We start from the raw sequence: 14,349 nt of genomic DNA, 5'->3' as shown, positions 1-14,349 counted from the left end.
CTAACCCAATCTCATGATTTTGGGAGCAGCCTGACATGATTTTTGAACCGTTGGAGCCTGCACTGGAAGTTACTGAACATCTGGGGAGGAGGGTGTATTTTGGGGAGGGAAGTGGGGAGACATTTCCTTTGGTTCTCCCTTAGGAATAAATGGATTAGCTGAACAAATCCCCTGAAAGATACCGAGTGACTGTTCTCCAATTGGTGCAATCGGCCTATTTAAAGATGCAGAATATGATTTGCTGGCCTTTAAACTTAAGATCCATGTTACAATCCTGGAAATTAGCTGGCTGGAGGGGTGAAGCTCTTTGGTGCCTGGCACGTCCATGTCACTCTCCAGCCAAGTATTAATTAGCGATGCTAATTAACCTTCTCAGAGCCACAGCAAGCCGCTGCTGGGTGCAGAGAGACACTGCCATGCCACAAGGCGAAGGGGTTGCCCCACTCACTGCCACAGCCTTTTCCTCCCTCGGGGGTAGCGGGTCTGAACAGAGGGCGCCCCCACGCTGCCCTGTAGAGCGAGGGGGGGACAGTACATTTACCTCCGCCTAGGAGCGCACTCGCTGCTGCTGCTGCTGCTGCTGCAGCAACTCCCGCCAGAGCAGCCCCGGGACTAGGCGGCCGCGAGCCGGGGCTCACGTGACGGCTGTGCTGGACTCTGGCACTGGGAGGCGCCGCTGCGCCCGTCGCGTGCCGCTTACAAAGGCGGCTTCACAGCCGCTCCTGTCCCGCGCGCCCGCCTGCCTGACTCCTAGCCGCCCGCTGCGTGCGCGCGCCTCAGCTTGCATCCTGAGCAGACGCGTCTATCCTCGCAGGTGAGAGGCGGGCTTCACTGCACTGCACAGCACAGCAGTCTGCTGTGGGGAGTGGGGCTCGGGTGCGGAGCGAAGGAAGCCAAGCCGGCGGAAGGCTGCAGGGGAAGCCAGCGAGCCCGAGCTCTGGGTAGCAGAATCTTGTGTATTCCTGGAGCCAAGCAGGGGGCTGTGATGTGCCCAGCTGGGGTGGGGGCTTCCCGCTGTTCCCCGGCTTTGGGCAAAGAGAAGCCTGAGTGGCATCTTGGGTTTCTTTTCTCCGCCCCGCAGCTCGGAAAGATATTGATCTCCGAGAGCTATATTTTTACAAAGCTTAAGTACCCTCCTTGCTTTCTTTTTAAATCTAATTTGCTCCATTGTACCCTAGCTTCATGTGAAATAAAAAATGTATTTTCAGAACGGTTCAAACACTTATTGAGAACAGCTAGCAATGAGGGAAAGAATGGCTGTAACCTGCTGTGATAGGTAATAGAGAGGAATCTAGGAAATAACTTCTTGTCGTAAATGGGCAAAGAGGAAAACATACAGCAGACTTCAGGAATGTTTTCCATTTCTTTAGCCTATGGGTATGTATCTGGCATACAGTAGATGGCATGTCTCTGAAAAAGAAATGTATTTAGTTCCACTTTCCCACTGTTTTCTACTCTTAAAGCTTTCTGCCTTCACAGTCCTCTACAAGTCTATGGCTTCAGAATAGATTGTGGTTTTGTTTTTGTTTTTTAAACAGGAAATGTTAAAGTATAAATCTAAAAAGCACTCTTTGAAAGTAGCAGTAACAGACATAAGTGTGAAATATGAAAAAATGGTAATTTAAATTTTTTTAACTAATCTTCAACTTTTTTTTTTCCAGTTTACTATTATAAACTGGCTTAAGCTATGTTCACTCTACTGAAGTATTATATATTGAGTTTGGAGTGAAAACTTAGGTTTAGTGAAGACGTGTCCCTATGCACTCTGAGGGGAAAACTTTGTCACAGTTTAACTTCTGGATAAAACTCTGTTCACATTACTGTATTGAAAAGTTGGCAAACTTTGGTAATTTAGCTGAGAAAATCAATAGATGTTATAAGAATTTAATATAAATGTACATCATGCACAAAGAACAAAGTATGCATTTTACTGAGTCTGTCCCTTAATGTCAAGGGCAACAAATCAAGCAATGTGGCAGAACTGTTTCTGATTATTCCTTTATAAAATCTGAATTTGTCTTAATGTTCAGAGTACTTTTAATAATTCCAGTTAAACATTGTTTTTAACTGTATATTAAAAATATTAATAACACTGACATCTGACTTGATTAAAAAGAGGGAATGGTTTGTGGGAGGGACGCCTATATTCTATTTTTTAGCTACTACAAGTATCTTGCAAATTCAATCATCAAAATGTAAACCTCTTTGTATTTTGTTTCACCATATTAGTCAGGAGCCATCATCATGGAAACTAAACACTCCTCTTCTATAGAACCTCAGACACTTACAAAATGCACTTTGTATGAAATGCAGTAAATTGTTTTAACTTAGCACATCTAAAGATAATGTGAGTTTATACACTTCAGTATTCATTGCATAAACAAAAAGGGTCTGTTTCTGCTGGTTAGAAAATGGCCTTTCAAAGCCTAAAAATGTTGATGTATCACTGCACTATATGAATGAAACATCCCACTGGTGTAGAGGGCTGGCTCCCGCAAACCCTTCAGTAATACCACTGAAAGAATATGGGGGAAAAGTGGGTAGTGGACAGACCAGGTGTACAAGAGACCTCTATGCTACCCCCAGATAAACTACTGCGTGGATGAGTTAATGGAGATCCAGTTACACTTATGAACAGAGAGTAGAAAGTTCATTTGCTCTGGATGAGGAGAAGCCTTGTCTTGGTGAGTAAAAGGATCTGTACTGTCAACTGATACAGAATCTGAGTTTTCATTTTATACACACACACTGTCTAAAACTTACAGCTGTGATGGTAATCTCCCAAGTGCAAACTGATTCATATTGTCTTCCTGAGTTTGCAAACAGACTGCTCCAGATCAGCTTCTTCAGGGAACTGCAGAGTGAAATCAATAAGAATTTAGTCAGTTTCACTGCTGCTATTCTGAATCCTATTGGCTGTAAAGAAACTGTCATGAATCACCTCAATTTAATGCAGCTGATTCTTAGGAAAGTTATGAGTGCAGAGTTATGAGAGAGTTTCTCTCTCTCTCTCTCTCTCTCTCTCTCTCAGGGATAAAGAAGTAGAGACCTTCTCTTCTCCCTCCCCTATTCTTAGGAAACTATAAGAGGGAGGTGGAGCTTCAAATTTATAAAATCCCCAGTGGCCAGGTGTGGTTATGAAAGACTGAGCCACTGTGCAGGGTCAGCATATCGGTAGAAATCCCAACACCTTCCGGTTTCCAAGTAGCTGGTTGCAGGGAGCTGAGCTTTCACCAAAGGATTGTCCCAGGACCTTGTTGGTGGGAATTAGAACCTCTGTTACATGTAATCAAGTAACCTATATTTGTGTGGATTTGGGGATTCTTTTTACACTTTATTTGGAAAAGGAGACCTCAGTTATGGGTACAAATTGTTAAAATGAAATACTGAGTGGGAAAGAGACAAGTCTTTGCAGTAGGTAGTTATCCCCTTCTGGATCAGGATGATGAGCTATTCTTCGAGATTGTAGGGGACATACAGCATCTAACACCATTAGATTAAGCACTGCAGTGGTAACCGAGGATTTTAATTTGCCACAAATATGGAATATTAAAGCATAGAGATCTATTTTTAAAGGAAGAGCCAGAAGAAGGCTTCATTGACTTTAGTGGCAGATCCCTTTTTCATTCAGTATACGCAATTAGAAGATAACATTTGATGTGTTGTCCAGTATGAAGAATATAATAAACTAGGTCTTTATTAATGATAGCTTGGGAGATAGTGATTGCTGTTTAATAAGGTTCCATACTTCAACCACTGGAGGAATTTTAGGTTAAATTAACTTTAAAGGCAAAATTTGATAAAAATAAAAGTATTAAGCAAATTGATCATTGTTTAACAGCAAGGGTTGCTATAGATGAAAATTGACTAACATTTACTGAAGAGGTTTTAGAGCTGGTACGGGGAGCATGTATAATGTTACAAAAACTTTAACTTGTCATCTGTCCACATTTTGTATGTGTGGGGGTTTTTGTGTTTTTTTTTTTTTTAATTTGGTGCCAAAGGCAGATCCTACGGATTCATTGACTAAAATTCTGCAGCATTGTTAGTTTGGTAAGAGAAAAACATAGGAAAGGTAAACAGGGAGTTCTGTGGAGGAAAATAGATCCTTTCACCACATCCCATAGGGGAAGGAGAGTTAGAGGAGAAAAAAAATCACATCAAGGTTTTCCTTGTGGAAAGGAAATTACCATTCTTCCATCAAGGGAATAGTTTGCCCACTGCGTAAGAGGCAGTGGGCCTGCCCACAAAACTGGCAGGTCTTCTAGGTTATACATTGACTCTGAGAAATGTTCCAGAAGCCAGGCATTCCTCACAGAGACTCTGTACCCCTGCATCAGTTCTGGCCCTACTTCGCTTTGCAGTGGCTGCAAATTAAGAGAAGATTCCCCACAATTGACAAGTGGACCACATAACACAGCCCTCACTGAATTACTTCCCATCCTGAGCTTTACGGAACTGGGAAGAGGAAGCTGCACGCCTGGCCTACCCACTCCATTGTCCAGCCTACTTCCTTTCCTCACGCTGATTCCCAGACTGCAGAGCACTCTCCACTGGATCCAGTGGTGGTGATACCACAGAGGGACAGAGCCGCTGCTTCTATACAGGAAGGGTAGATCTGTGGCTCTTGGAGGCTGCATGAGGTATAATATAACGTAATAAGACAAGAGCTTTTAAGTATATGTAGGGCTATAAATGTGAGAATCAGAGCCCTAGTCATGGCTGGGAACCATGCTGGGCTAGGCACTGAACAAACACAGAACAAAAAGTTAGTCCTTGCTCCAAAGAAAGTGTAATACTGACTGGTCAATGTGGGCAAGTTCTGCTTTTTGGTGGGTCCCGAAATTCTGAATGTCCTGTCTTAAGAGCATTACAAATCTTAATGATACTAGATTGATTTCCTGAAAAAGAAATCATGAACGAGCTAACTGTTTTCAGGCTTTGCACTTCTATCTGAGTCAGTAGAATCTTGATAAGGCTTCTATGAAGGATGTGTTTGTGGGTGCTAATGAGATTAAACTGGAGAAAAGATTGTTGAAACAGTGATAAGCACGTATTTGGAAAAGATAAAAGCAGCCGAGACACTGGGCCACACCTACTGGTGATATGAGCTCAGGATCTGAGATGAATTAATAACAATCCCTTCTTAAAAGGGAAGCTCTGAAAAAGTGGAAATTAGATCTGTAAATCTGACCGCTATATTTAAGGGGAAAAAATCATTCATAGCTTAAAGATGCATTTTAAAAAGGTCAGTTGACTAGGTGTGACAACTGTTTGGTAATTCAGTGGTTGAGATACTGATGCATACGAGTGCTTTGTGCCTTGTTTGGTGTTTGTTTGTTTGTTTTTGGTTGGTTGGCTTTTAAGTAAGGAAGCATGTTTTGATAAGGAACTTAAAGAAACCCAGGTTGAAGTTTTATCTGATAGCTGGTTCCATTTGCCCAGAACCCCCTTACTCTATCAGAGCCAGCTGTAGGAACAGGATATAAAGAGCATGTCAAAGGAGTGTCCTGTGCTACATGAATTGGGCATTGGGGAGCTGGAGAGAGCAAAAGGCGATGAATGCAGAAGAGTAGAAGAGAGCTAAGTTATGGACGAATTGAATGATTTGTAGACTATAGGGTGTCAGTGAAGGGATTTAAGAGGAGCCAAATATGCACCTCACAACAGCACGTGAAAGCAAATTTTGGTGGTAGAGCTTTGGAGAGATGGCAGGATTGAAAGTTAAGTTAAGGAGGCATGAGAAGGAGAGGTTGCAGTAGACTGCACAGTTAGTCTACATGAGATTATTTGGAGGGGTGGTGAGATGCCACTTGCTGCACTGCCAATGATATACCATTGACGTGCAATTGTACACCTCCCTTTCCATGGACACGACCAGTGCCTTCACTAGCATGTGACATTGCCTATAAAAGATGAGCACTTGGATCAGAAACAGCTGATTCAAACTTATCTTAGACTGAAATGTTGCAGATTAGATGGTTGAAATGATTAGAAGGCTCCTGACCTCCCTTTCTATTAAAGAAGACCTCCATTTGTCAAACTGGTACTAAGCCTCTGTTTGACCCATTGAACTTTCATAATTGGGTAGCATTGGAGTGAAAAATGACATCTTCTATATTTAGTGTGCTAACAAATTTCAACTTTTCCTCCTGGAGGAAGTTCTGGCCACAGTCATCCTTATGTTTATCACCTCTAGGCTGCATTTCTGTAATTCACTGCTTCTAAGGCTAAAGGTGGAAGCACACAGATGCTCTAGTTTGTGTAAAATCAGCCACCTATCTCCTCAGAGCCAAATTCCAGAGAAGATGAGACTAATACGGTGCCTTGCCACTTTTGAGGCATGCTGCCAGACCCTCTTCTTTGAGATAAATATGTACACATCCTACATAGATTTGGATAAATCACAGAAAACTCCATGAAGTCCACTAGAGATTGGGCTATAAAGATCTAATTACCTATGGAGCACTTTGATACTACAGTGATTGATTCCATAGAAAATGCTAACATGGAGCACCTATATCTTTCTTTTGATTTGACTTAGAAATGTAATGCAATGTCACCAATTTATATGGTCTAGTCTCTTCTCAATGCTTTAACATCAATAAATATTCTATAGCACATCTAGAAAAAAATATACTCCACAGTGTCGAGATGTTTAGTTCCCACCGAAAGCAACAAAGCTCGTGTTAACCTTCAGGTCACATTCCAAAGCCCATCTATTTACCCATTGTTTTTTTCAGAGCAGGCAGAGGAGTTGTTAAAGTGCTTTAACATTGACATGTAATACTGAATACATTTGAAATATTTTTTTATTCACCTAGAGATGAACACACATTTTTCTAAGATAAAATAAACCATAAGAGAGGTCATTGGTACTGTGTACGAATATTATTATTTTAGTGTGATCATGATAAAAGTTACGGCATTTGTTTTTTCCTAGGGGAATTACAGTAAAAGAAAAACCGGAAAAGTTGTGTCTTCACAAAAGTACACTTTTGAACAAGCTGTTACAATGGACATGAACACTATTTTCTCCTCTGGTGAGGTGAGTATAGACTTGTTACCAGAAAAAATATATAAATTATTGTTTAATTTATCACTGTCTGTTATGATTATCTTTAGGCCCAGCAAATCCTTGTTCAAATGTCTTAAATATAGTGCCTATATTAGAAAGTTGTTTATACTGAAAAGTTTAACTGGAAAAAAACCCAGAATCAATCCATATTCTTGCATTTAAAAAAAAGAAAAAAGAAACAGAAAGCTGGTATCATTCTGAATTCTTCATTAAATGAAAAAAAAAAAGTGTTCCGCCTTATTGTGAAGTTAGCACAATAAATAGCTTCCCAGGTTTAGTGACTTTTAACCTAGAGTAAAATTTTCAAAAGCTCCTACAGCCATGTCTACCTTATCACTTATTTCACATAGGGGTGTGAAAAAACACACCTCTGAGCAGCATAAGTTTCGTTGGGCATAAGTGGTAGTGTGCACAGCGTTATATCGCTGGGAGAGCTCTCTGCCATTGGCATACAGTGGCTACATGAGCGATCTTACCAAGGCACAGCTGCATCGGTACCGTTGTGCCACTGTAAGCTCACTAGTGTAGACATGGCTTAACTCCCATTTTTGAAAGTGGGAGTGAATGGGGCGAGTTCACTGAAATTCTGGCTTCCTTCCAGAATCCTACAGAGGCATGTTATGGGCATGACTGCAGGGTCAGGTAGCAAGTAGGGTATCTAAATCCTCATATGCCCTCTGATGCAGCCATGCATACCTCCTTGTACAGGTGTGTGCTTCTAGCTGTGAACAGTCTGTGAGAGAGGTTTGGGAAGGAGGGTGGCCAGCCAGCACACAGGAGCAGATTAATGCTTTTTTGCACAAAATACATTCCTGAATTGGGAGTATTTGCAGACTGACCCATTAGTTGGCACATTGTCCACACTGTTTATATAGTCTGTGAGATAGTCAATCAAAGCCACCCACTTCATTTCTCTAAGGACTTAACAAAATGAGATCATTTTCAATCCCTGAGTCCTCTCAATTTGTTATATGTTCAGAATGAATAAACAAAGATATAATCTTATTTAAATCTATTTATATACTGTATATAGAATATATATATCATACAGATATGAATAGAACATACATTACTAAAACAAGTCAGGAGGGAAAAGATTTTAATTCATACGGGACTGTAAAATAATTTCATGGAAGAGAAGCACTTCTTTGTAAGTGAAAATAAAACTTCCACAGGGCATCCAGCACTGTGACATTCCGCCAATGTTTTAATAAGGGGTTCCCACAAATGACCCCTTTCTCTGTGCCAGAGATCCCTGGGGAAACTATTCATTTATTTTCCCCTGTAAGCAAAATTGTTTTCTCACAATTAAAAGAGAAGGAGGGAGACAATGTTCCTAGCCAGATAAATGTACTTCAGTAGAAAGATTTATATTTCTTCTTAAGAAAATATAGCAAGAATACAGATTCAAATAGGACACTGGAGTGTGTTTTTTGTAAGTCTAGTGGTTATTACCTTCAGGGCATTTTATACAGAGACAAACATGACACTTGGTGCATTCCCAAGGGGGGAAAAACTACTCTTCAGGAGTATTTTTATGAGCCCTAGCAGTGAATGGGCTCTGGCAGAAATGATGAAGCAATATCTAGAGACAGGGTGCACTCCACCAGGAGCAGGGAAATCCAGAATTCAGGGCCTGATCCAAAGTCCACTGAAGTGAATGGAAGGCTTTTCATTATCATCAATATGCTTTGGCTCCAATCCTCAAATTGGTAGCTAAAATCCTACAAAGGACTCCTTAAAGCCCCTGAGAGCCATTCCCGGTACATCTGTGGTGACATTTTATAATTAGAAAATATAAACTTGTAACAGAGTCTTTCTATATGTTTAGAAGTACCTGTGAACAGAGTGACATTTTTATATATGTATAACATTGATACTATGAATTATTGTTAAAATATCATAAGAGCCATCTCAACATTATGGAATTAGTTATCAAGATAAATTGAGGCAAATGATTCAACTAACTGTATCAAATTACTAGTTATGACGCTGCAAGGCAGACATAATTTGTAGTAATTTCTTCCTTCCTACAAAATTATTTGAAGGTTCAAAGGACCCTACTCAGGACACATACTCATGGCTGGGTTCTCTACTCCATCCTCATTTTCTGTCTCTAAAGGACTCCTTGGTTAAACAAAACAAAATGCAGAAAAATATTGCTTTTAAGCAATATAGTCTCATGGACTGCTTGTCTCTTAGAGAGCAGAAACAGTCCATTTGCTTATTCATATCTTTGGATTTTATTGTTTGTAGAGCATATATCAAATGTTACTTTCTGTACAGAACATTAACGTTTCGAAGTCAAGCACTCAGGTCAAGAAATGTCAGAACTATGGTTCCTTGTGCAACCTTATATCTGCCCTTTTGCAGGCATGCATTACAATGTAGCCTTTAATTACATTTTCACATTCTATGTTATATGGGACCTTTGCCTCCCTTAGTGTACAGTTAGAGTGTGCAGTTGTTCAGTATTTCTTTTTATGCCCATCACTCAATGGATAGCCCCAAACCTTCCTTACTGCACACAATCCTAACCCTGTCCTGAATACAGAAATAACTTCTTCATGGCTGTTTCTCTGATGTTTATAGCATCTAAGCTCATAGACAAGGTTGAATTATCTTCACAACACCACTCATAGGTAGGGGAGCAATACTGACCTCATTGAACAGATGGGGAACTGAGGCACTGAGAGATTAAGATCACGGGTTTTAAATGTCCACTAACTTTGAGCGTTTCAATAACTGGATGCCCAACTCAAGATAGCCAGCGCCTGGGATTTTTTTTTGTTTGTTTTTTGTTTTGTTTTCCAGAGGCACAGTGCATCCACAGCTCTGATTGACTTTAACTGGAATTGTTAGTGCTCAACATTTCTAAAAATGAGACACTAGCAATCTCAAGTTTGGTACTCACAATAAGAGGAACACATGGTTAATAGAGATCTCTGAAAGCATGGGTTTAAATTGCTTGCCTGGCATGACACGGGACCCATTTTTCCTGTTCCAGAGGCTAGGAATACATCAAGCAGAGCCCAGAATCAGAGATGCTCATGGTCTCATAGGCACCCCCTGAGAAGTACAACTCAGACTTACGGCCACACATGTGTACTTGTGTTGTTTCCTTCCATTTCTCTTCAGTCTGAAAGGAAGATAGCTCACATTCTGTGCTGCAGTTCTGTGGCCCTCTCATACTGCCACTTCTTGCAGTTCTTGTTATTTCACAGGTTTCTCTCAATAGTGACACACTGCAGGCTTGGGTCTTTGATTGCAGACACGTCTTCCTGTCTGTATTACATGCACACACACCTTTATGCAGAATTTGGCCCTAAATAAAAAGGAATCCATGGAAACATTTCAACAAATACTATTTAGTCCTCTTTGGAAAGTCACACTGGACCAAATTTGTCTGTGGGGCAACATCACTGTCTCCACTGGAATTACATCAAGGATGAATTTGGCTCCTTTAGTCCGCCTTTCTTTGTGTGTTTACAATAGTGGTTTCCACTAGCAACACTATAAAGGACAGTCAACATATCTCTTACAATAACAGTACAATAGTGTTTCAGCCATAGACATGAATTGCAGCTAGCAACCTAATGTGAAAAATAAATGCATTTCAAGTATTTTAAGTCAGAGAATGGAGGGGAAAGGAAAGTGTTAGGTTTGCTCTTGTAACTCCAATATAGTTTAGTAAAGTTTTGCAGGTAATTACTATTCTTAAATATTTGTATTTTTTGTCCAAAAATATTTTTTATAAAGAAAAGCATCTAATGACATTCTTGAGATTTTTAAATATGTCATAAAATGTACCTGTTCTCTGGCATTTTTGCCTGCAGGTGTGGGGCAGATGGTGCTGTTAAAAATGTTTTGTTTTCTTTTTAGTATTTTCAATGTAGCTAACTTGAGGGGGGAGGGGGTATACTGAACTTGGACAATACAGTAATGGGTTTATTTTTATAAATTCTGTAACTTTACTGTGTATTATGCTAGTAATTTACTTCTAATGTCAGTGTGACTTCCAAGCACTGATTGGTACAAGGGCAATGGTGCTAGAACATTTCTTATGATTTGGTTAAAGGTCCCTAAATACATAATTAAATAGCTGACCATAATTGCTGCGGTAATGCTTCATGTCTTAAATAATGTCGAGATAAGGATGGAGCTATCCAGCTGTGGATGTGTAAGCAGCTACACCGCTGTGGATAACTCTCGCTTTCTTCCCCTACCCCCACTCCCAGTCATCCACATGCACGAAGTAGCAGTGTACCTCTCTAAGGTGGGGGAAATGCAGATTAGGCAAGGGATTGAGTTTGAGATGAAGATGAAGGCAGCACTGCAGGGCATTGGGGTCTGCACCCAGCTGTCACTAAGATGTGGAGACTGCTTAGATGTGCACAGTGGATTTGGCTGATGGCCCCAAAATGGCAGCATCAATGTGGGTGAGAAACAGTATCCTTTCGGGTAATTTCCCCCCCGTAGTAATCGGAAGGGGAGGAGGACGGTGCCACCAGGCGGACACAACCCAGTAAAGTACATTCTCTGTGCACAAAACTTAGAAACCCACCCTAGTTTCTTCCTCTCCTCTTGCAGCAGCTCCACAGGGATTACTGCAGCCCCAAAAGTACAGTAACCTCCACAGCTCATGCCACAAATGCAAGAGTGGCTAGGAATGGAGAAGGTCATTTGCATGAGCTCCCCAACCATCTCCACAGCTCCCAGTTTTATTACAGGTATACGGAACTTCCAACACATTGGCTGCATGTCAGATCCCTACCAGCATATGGTGAAGAGAGTCTACAATGCCCTTTACTACATCATAAGCTTAGGACTGAACCCATGTATTTAAGGCCCTGATTTATGTGTGTATAAAGTAGCTATTGAGTAGTTGACTTGACAGTACATTATAATCAGCTTCTTTAAATTAAAATCAAGATCTAGACATCTAAAACTTGTCTGAACTTACCAATTCTCTTGAGCAGTTTTTTTTTCATATTGTTGCCCCTTTGGTTTTTCATATTGTTGCCCCTTTGGTTAGCCACTATTTGGAGCCTTGCTTCCATTATAAGAAGAAATTGATACAAGATAAGCATTTCTGAGGTGCATTTGTTTTTACCTACAAAGAATGTACACAAAGTTCTGGTTCCTGGATCACAATAGAAACAAACAGTTTCCTTGCTCACAGCTTCCAAGTCTGCCTTTCCAGTGAGTCCTGTGCCCCAAGAAGCTCTGTCCTTCTGCTTCCTCTCAAGGCCACTCTCATGACTGTTTCCTCTTGCTGTCTGCTGTCTTTTTCCTCTCACAGATGTGCAGCTTGTCAAGCAATCCCTTAGTCCCTGCATTTGCAACCAGTCACAGGGAAAAAAACCCCTCAGAACACACAGTTTAGCCCTGCTAGAGCTTTGTCTTGCAGTCAGTTGCCTTGGGCAGTAGCTTCAGTTGTCTCCAGCTATCTCACCCCATTAAGGGGCTTAATTGCTTCTTCCATTTAGATTGAAAAGAAAGGTGACTAGCCTACCAATCAGCTTTAAACAGGCCTAGTATAGATCAATGACCTACTTGATGGCATCCATGAACACTTTTTACATCAAAACAATGTTGTGTTTACTGTAAAAGATGGCATCTTTGATTTTAAGTTAATATTTCCCCACATCACAATTTGGTATACATTGCATGTCTCATTTATCTCTGTACAGAAGAGACCCTCTCTTGACAGAGCAATAGTGTTGCAAATCAAACTCAAAATACTGAGCTGTGAAAGTAAACTTAACAGAACTATTGGAAATTTACACAGACAAATGTCATAATAGAATATTAAAGTCACAATACAGCATTTAAAACTGCATCTCTGTCCTTAAAACCCATATAAATTATTCAGTTTTGCAAGAACTTATGTAAGATCTTTCCGCTAAGGAAATTAGTGCATGTTGTTACAGTAGGTAAGATATGATTTTTGTCCTTTAGTGTGTGATCAGAGGCCTTCGCTACATAAGATAAGTTGACACTTGTGTAACTAGATCATTGTAGAGAGACTGGGGCAAACTCCTAATATAGAGATGGGCTGTGCCGGTACAAGCAGGTGTAATTCAATGTGATAACCTATCAAATTTAGCCCTGGTGCACTGTGTACATTGGGGGTCTGCACTGGTGTAACCAAATCAATGTAATTAAACTGGTGTCAATGTCCTTAATACAGACAGGGCCTGCACTGGCTGTCTGTGAAACTTAATGCTTTGAAACATTTTCACAAGCAAGAGACACACAGAGAGCAACTGGTAAGAATTTCAAGCTTAGATCTGAATTCAGAGACTTTTCAAGGGTTAAAGCCACAATACTGCTGTTTGTCTGTAAACATATCAAGGGTGTGCAAGAGATAAATAAGGCATTATGTAAATACTTTCATCTTAAACAATTTGGATAAACAAATAAAGGCAGCACTTCAACAAGGAAAACAAGTGAAAAGCACCAGTGGGACACTGATGCATTTCATTCATTAAATGCTGCCTTGCATTCAATGTTTTAAACTGCATAACCTTGCTTATTTCATTCATTAACAAAATATTTTTAAAAGTTGCATGTTGTGACTGATACCTCAGATATGTTTTAAATTAAATGTTTAATGTCATGGGCCTGATCCAAAATCTATTGAAGTATTTCCATTGATTATAGCAGGCTTTGAGTCATATCCTAAAAACATGACTGGGAAGCTTTTACTTCAGCATGTAACCTATGGTGCAGAGTTGCTGTAGAGTAAACCCTATTTGACAAGGCTGTTTTTCAAAGATTAACAATAGTTAGACTAAGCTGTCCTTGATTCTACCATTTAATCCAGCACTGCTGGTTGGTATACTGAAAATAACAAGATATGGTTATCTACCACTGTTTCTACTCTTAAACAATGATACAGAGCCCATAAAATTAGTTTTCGCAGGCCATTAGTCCCCTCCCCTCATTCATATAAAGAGAGCTCTATGGGAGATTTGTGTTAGCTATCTGTGTACAGCACCAGAATACTAGCATGTCCTGGGTAACAATGGTCTGTATATGTAGATATTTCTATCTAGATAGTGTATGCATGCACTATAGCAGGAACACTTTTCAAGAAATATTTGTTTTTAAATCTTGTATTGACTGTATTTCATATTCATCCACCTGTAAAGCTAGGCTCTCCTCATACCATGAACTTATTTATGCCGGCCTCAAGAAGAAGAAAATGAGAGAGAGTGCATTTTAGGTATCTTTTAAAAATTACCTGAAAGAGCTTTTCCAGTCAT

The 14,349-nt window shown here is 40.3% G+C and overlaps 1 protein-coding gene across 7 annotated transcripts in view; it reads left to right on the top strand.

Annotated features, from left to right (window-relative positions):
• Positions 1-638: 638 nt before the first annotated feature.
• Positions 639-14,349, top strand: part of RHOBTB1 (Rho related BTB domain containing 1) — a 71,986-nt gene continuing 58,275 nt past the window's right edge. For 2 of the 7 annotated variants that reach the window (XM_067552562.1, XM_067552557.1), the window contains exons 1-2: positions 644-814; positions 6,944-7,048. The gene's annotated coding sequence lies outside the window, so the exon portion shown is untranslated. Of the gene's footprint in view, positions 815-1,202; positions 1,378-4,141; positions 4,644-6,943; positions 7,049-14,349 lie in introns of those variants that run through there. The other 5 variants (XM_067552563.1, XM_067552560.1, XM_067552565.1 and 2 more) reach the window with 5 other exon arrangements.

Source organism: Emydura macquarii, unplaced genomic scaffold, assembly GCF_026122565.2.
Source record: "Emydura macquarii macquarii isolate MOO-44397 ecotype Brisbane River unplaced genomic scaffold, CSIRO-AGI_Emac_v2 contig_1390, whole genome shotgun sequence".
Taxonomy (NCBI): Eukaryota; Metazoa; Chordata; order Testudines; family Chelidae; genus Emydura; species Emydura macquarii.
The sequence above is the reverse complement of the archived record's forward strand: the minus strand, read 5'-3'. Positions and strand labels throughout refer to the sequence as shown.